The sequence below is a fragment of the Anser cygnoides genome, chromosome 1 (assembly GCF_040182565.1).
Source record: "Anser cygnoides isolate HZ-2024a breed goose chromosome 1, Taihu_goose_T2T_genome, whole genome shotgun sequence".
In the NCBI taxonomy this organism is placed as follows: Eukaryota; Metazoa; Chordata; class Aves; order Anseriformes; family Anatidae; genus Anser; species Anser cygnoides.
Window position 1 is genome coordinate 75,228,625 of NC_089873.1, and position 6,752 is coordinate 75,235,376.

Here is a 6,752-nt window from a genome sequence, read left to right on the forward strand (position 1 = left end):
GCAATTGGCTATGCAACAAGTCTTTCAGAAAGGTAACCACGCTCAGGGACAACCTTGCACCCATCAACGCCCTGGACTGTCCTGGAAGGAAAGGGACGATTGAATGTGATGGTTGATATTCATCATTAAAATAAAATACTTCCCCTATGGGAAAAATGGTGCTTGCATGGTTTGAAAGCCTAATTGCTGAGGAGACTTTTGGAAGCAACTGTGGGGATGTCTTCCTGAAAGAAACAACACAGTAGAAATCATAGGAATAGAACAAGAGAAGGAAAAAAAGAAGAAGGAAAGGACAGACACAAAGAACAGGCATCCCCTCCGAGGAGTACAGGTGCTTCTCCTTCTTGCCAAAAGCATTTAGGATCTGCCAGAGCTTGCCCTCCAAAATTCAGCTGGTCAGATCCCAGCGAGGCACGCCAGAGAGGCCCCCATGGGAGAGCTCTAGCCAGCCCAGTGAATTAAGAAATGGCCATGTCACCCTGCAGGAGGCAGCTCCCAAGGAGGAGGACAGGTCCTGATCTCAGACCTGTGGGAGCATTGCCATCCCTAAACTTACCCTGGTGTTCATGTGGTTATTTCACCACAAATGGTGCCTGAACAGGGACTCCCTAAATGAACAGAGACCAAAAAAAAAAAATGAACGAACAGGGACAAAACCAAAAATGAACTAACGGGGACAGGCTAACGGAACAGGAACAGGGACACTGATCACCTCACGAAGATAGGTTCGGTCGAACCCAGCAAGCTGAAAGGAATCGTACCCAACTGAAAGGAAGCTCAAGCTGAAAGAAGCGACTTCTGGTTGCCGCTGAGAGAAGCGGACTCCACGCTGAAAAGAAGCGCACTCAAGCTGAAAGAAGCATTGTTGAAAGAAGCATGCTGAGAGAAGCATACCCACACGCACAACTGCCTCTCACAGGCTGAAGATAAGCAGTTGCACACCATGGGGAATATGGCCTTAGTAACAAAGAATGTCCTGGGAACTTTCCAGCTTATTCTCAAAAAAAAACAGGGAAAAACTGTGCCCTCTGCAGCCTTGCAGCAAATGCTTGTATGGGCTACCACGAATGACCCCTTTATTACGAATCACACAGTTTACAATCCTGAAACATGGGACCAAATTGAGGTCAAGGTGTGGGACTCTGCTACTAAAAACAACAAGGTTGTGGCTGGATTGCTCGGCACCTGGCAAATAATCTCTGAGGCCTTAAAGAGCCATGTGTGACCACAATCAGAAACGTGTGGTTTGCCAGATACTGAGGGAGCTGTGGGCTCGTCCACTGATCCACCTGCTACACCATCGCCCCCCCCCGCCGCTACTGGCATCGCAGGCCTTTGCTGTTATGCCCCCTGGTGACCTGGGCGTTCCTTTTGATCCAAGCCCTATAGGCCCTGAAAAGGAGCCAGATCTTTCCCTTTGATCCAGGGGGAATAGCATACATAGGGCCCGAAGGCCGAGTTGTTTAACAACTTAAAGCGAGACATATTGTATCCACAACTAGCCCCTGAAACTTGCCGGTGTTTGTAATCAAGAAAAGGAATGGAAAATGGAGACTGTTACATGATTTGAGAAAAATTAATGAAGTAATGGAAGATATGGGAGCACTTCAACCAGGATTGCCATCTCCAACTATGCTCCCCCAGTCATGGACATGAATAGTGATAAACTTAAAGGATTGTTTTTTCAACATTACACATTTGCCAGAATTTGGAAAACTTCGCTATGTTTATGTTTCAATTGATACCTTTTCTGCCTGCATTTTTGCACCTGTCCATGCAGAAGAAAGGGCAAAGGATGTGTGTAAACATCTTCTGTCAGCTTTTGCGGCATTAGGAATCCCAAAAACAATTAAAACAGATAATGGGCCAGGATATTTGGCCCACGAAACCCACTTTTTTTCAAGAGTGGGGCATTCAACATCTGACGGGTATACCCCATTCTCCCACGGGTCAAGCAAAAAAAAAAAAAAAATGGGTCCACAGTACCCTAAAAGCTATTGTCCTGGTTTCAGCTAGGATAGAGTTAATTTTCCTCCTAGTAGCTGGTAGGGTGCTATGTTTTGGATTTAGGATGAGAATAATGTTGATGTTGATAACACACTGATGTTTTAATTGTTGCAGAGCAGTGCTTACACTAAGCCAAGGACTTTTCAGCTTCTTGCTCTGTCCTGCCAGCGAGCAGGCTAGGGGTGCAGCAGGAGCTGGGAGGGGATAGACCCAGGACAGCTGACCCAAACTGGCCAAAGGGGTATTCCATACCATCTGACGTCATGCTGAACGATATATAGGGGTGGCTAGCCGGGGTGGGGGGACCGGCTCAGGGATAGGCTGGGCATCGGTCAATGGGTGGTGAGCAATTGCATTGTGCATCACTTGTTTGTACACATTATTAGTAGTAGTACTATTATCATTATTATTTTTCCTTTCTTATCTGTCCTAATAAACTGTCTCTATCTCAGCCCACAGGCTTCATTTTCCTGATTCTCTCCCCCATCCCAGAGAGGGAGGGGGAGCGAATGACTGTGTGGTGCTTAGCTGCCGGCCAGGTTAAACCACAACAGCTATGCTTCAAAAACGAAAAAAGGGGTAGTATGGGTATGATCCCCCAGGAAAGGATAGCTAAAGCATTCTATGTTCTTAATTTTTTTAATCGATGGACAGAGGAAGGTCCTCCGATTCACAGACATTTTAATCATAATACCTTAAACTCAGTTAAAGAAAGGGCACAAGTCATGGTAAAAAATTTAAGCACCAGTCAATGGGAAGGGCCCTACTCTCTAATAACTTGGGGCCAAGGTTATGCTTCTGTTTCAACAGGAGCCAGTCCAAGATGGGTGTCGTCAGTCTCACCTGCCTTAACATGATCACAGCACTCTCCTCAGCGATTTGGACTCCAGCTCAGCCAAAAAACAACATATGGGAAGGTCCCGCTGGCACATGCAGGACTCGCAAACAGGGGCTCCAGGAGCTGAAGGGGCAGCCAGAGCCCCTCAGCTGGGCAGCACTCAGTGCCTGCCTCTCCCAGGGGTGTGGTTACAAAGCTTGTTAAAGATAGGATTAGTATGCCTGATAGTTTTTCTCTGTGTCTTAATTTGTGTTAATCGTGCTTTCTTTGTTAATAATGAAGGGGGAGATGTGGGAGTGTTGCCATGGGGGTTGACAAGCTCTGTGGTTGGTGATAACATCGGACTGGTGACAATGAGGCCAGGAGGAATGTAAATAAGTTAGAAGGAACAAAGAAGGGTGTTTCAGGAGACACCTTGCTATCTCAAACTCCATGTTCTCCGGCCGTTAAATCATAGAATATCTTGAGTTGGAAGGGACCCACAAGGATCACTGAATCCAAAACCTGGTTCCACACAGGACCACCCTAAAATAAAACCATGTCTGAGTGCATTGTCCAAACACTTCTTGAACTCCACCAGGCTTGGTGCTGTGACCACTTCCCTGGGGAGCCTGTTCCAGTGCCTGACAACCAATTGGTGAAGAACCTTCTCCTAATATCCACCCTGAACCTAATCTGTCACAGATTCATGCCATTTGCTTGGTCCCGGAATGGAGCCCTGTGGAACCCCACTAGTGGCCATCCACCAGCCTGATGTAACCCCATTTACTCTAACTCTTTGAGACTGACCCGTCAGCCAGTTGTTCACCACTCATACTATGTATTTACCTAGCTGTATGCTAGACATTTTGCCCGGAAGGATACTGTGAGAAGCTTTACTGAAATCCAAAAACATCAACTGCCTTCCATTGGTCAACTAGGTGGGTGACCTTGTCATAAAAGGAAATTAAGTTCATTAAGCAGAACCTTCCCCTCATGAACCCATGTTTTCTGTGACCAACAACTGTATTGTCTTTCAGGTGTTTTTCAGCAACTCCCAGAAAAATCTTTGCTATAATTTTACCAGGCACTGAAATGAGACTGTTATAAATGAAGATACAATTCAATCTGAATTTAGTAATATTTATAAAAGGCAAGTAAACAGCGCTGGGTGTGCAGGGAGTCTACGCTCTACCAACACGCACACACAACCGTTGAACTTTCTAAATATATAGAACATTACTTTTACATATTCATAAGAAACCCGAGTACACTTATACATATGTACAATCAGAAAAGGTATCAATTGAAACATTAACATGGCAAAGTTTTCTGAATTCTGGCAAGTGTTTAACAATCAATCCTTTAAGTCTATTACTATTGATGTCCATGACTAGGGAGCATAGTTGGAGTTGGTAATCCTGGTTGAAGTGCTCCCATATCTTCCATGACTTCATTAATTTTTCTCAGATCATATAACAGTCTCCATTTTCCATTCCTTTTCTTGATTGCAAACACCGGAGAATTCCAGGGCTAGTCATGGGTACAATATGTCTCGCTTTAAGTTGTTAAGCAACTCAGCCTTCGGGCCTTATGTATCCTATTCCTCCCGGATCTAAGGGAAACAGATCTGGCTCCTTTTCAGGGCCTATAGGGCTTGGATCAAAAGGAACGCCCAGGTCACCAGGGGGCATAACAGCAAAGGCCTGCGATGCCAGTAGCGGCGGGGGGGGGCGATGGTGTAGCAGGTGGATCAGTGGACGAGCCCACAGCTCCCTCACTATCTGGCAAACCACACGTTTCTGATTGTGGTCGCACATGGCTCTTTAAGGCCTCAGAGATTGCTCGCCAGGGGCCAAGAAATCCCACCGCAACCCCGTCGTCTCTAGTAGCAGAGTCCCACACCTTGACCTCAATTTGGTCCCATGTTTCAGGATCATAAACTGTCTGATTGTTAATAAAGGGAATAAGCTGTAAGGTTACCAGGACAGTCTTTGTTTCTAAGGACGTATGATTCCCCATAATGCGCAACTGCTTACCTTCAGCCAGCGAGGGGCAGTTGTGTGCACGGGTCCGCTTCTCTCAGCTGGAGCTTCCTTCCAGCTCCAGTACGCCTATTTCTAGCAACTTTCTATACGAGCTTCTTTGAGCGGTTTGCTGAGTTTGGCCGAACCTATCTTCATTAGGCGATCAATGTCCCTGTTCCTGTCCTGGTCCCTGTTCCTGTCTTGGTCCCTGTTCTGTTAGCCTGTCCCTGTTGCTGTTGTTCATGTCCCTGTTTGTTTTTTTCATGTCCCTGTTTGTTTTCTTCATGTCCCTGTTCAGGTGCCATTTGTGGCATAATGACCACGTGGACACCAGGGTTCTTTTAGGATCAGTACCTTTGTTGTGGTTTAACCCGGCTGGCAGCTAAACACCACACAGCCGTTCGCTCACCCTCCCCCCTCCCTCTCTGGGATGGGGGAGAGAAACGGGAAAGTGAAGCCTGTGAGTTGAGATAAAGACAGTTTATTAAGACAGGAAAATAATAATAACAATAATAATAATAATAGTGATAATGATAATAGTATTAACAATAATAATGTGTAAGAAAACAAGTGATGCACAATGCAATTGCTCACCACCCGCTGACCGATGCCCAGCCTATCCCCGAGCAGCCGGCCCCCCACCCCGGCCAGCCACCCCTATATATTGTTTAGCATGACGTCAGATGGTATGGAATACCCCTTTGGCCAGTTTGGGTCAGCTGTCCTGGGTCTGTCCCCTCCCAGCTCCTGCTGCACCCCCAGCCTGCTCGCTGGCAGGACAGAGCGAGAAGCCGAAAAGTCCTTGGCCTGGTGTAAACACTGCTCTGCAACAATTAAAACATCAGCATGTTATCAGCGCTCTTCTCATCCTAATCCAAACATAGCACCCTACCAGCTACTATAAGGAAAATTAACTCTGTCCTAACTGGAACCAGGACAACCTTCTACTACTTTATTGATGACAGAACTTCATCATATCGTGTTGCATCCCATATTGAGGACAGGCTCCCTTCTTATACTATTCGCCCCACAGCAGTCCTTTTCCACTAACTCTTCATTGGTCGAACAACTTTGCCCGGCAACCAGCAAACCCCCAGCAACTTCCATGCCTTAACGGCTGGAGAACAAGCAACCCGAGACGGCATGGCGTCTCCTGAATCACCCTTCTTTGTTCCCTCTAAACTCTTTACATTTCTGATGGCCTCATCGTTAAGAGTCCGATGTTATGACCAACCATGGGGCTTGTGGACCCCCCATGGCCACAATCCCACATCTCCCCTTTCTTTATTAACATCAACCATCTTCTTGACACAAATTATTACTCCATATATCACAAGACTGACAGGTCTGTAGTTACCAGGGTCTTCTTTCTATTCCAATTTTCAAAAAAGGCAAATGTCAGCTTCCAGTCAAGTGGGACCTCTCCAGTTTGCTTTGCCAAACAAGACCTGTAATTATTACATCAGTCATTTATGGATAACTTTACTATTCTCTTCTTAGGAAAAGACCCTTCCTAAGAATACAGCTGTGGGGGTTTTGTTTGTTTGTTTTTGTGTTCCTGCAATTTATTGCAGTGTTCCTGAACATTTGAAGTCAAAACCCTAAAAATAATAGGCCTTAAATATCTACTTAAAGACTACGTACATTTATTTAGGTTCATGTATTCTAGTATTCTTACCTTAACCAATGGAGACTAATAAAGAAAACAGATTGTCTAATCAACTGGGGCTGAGAGGAATGAACTTGCACTAATGTTAGGCTGTTTCTGTGAGGCACCCACATAAACACACAAAACAAGATTCTTAGCAGAAAGAAGTTGTGCTACTACAACTTTACAGAAAAGCAGTGTTGTTTCCTGTGGCTTCAGTTCTGTCAAAATTTAAAGTCTAATGTCTATGCAA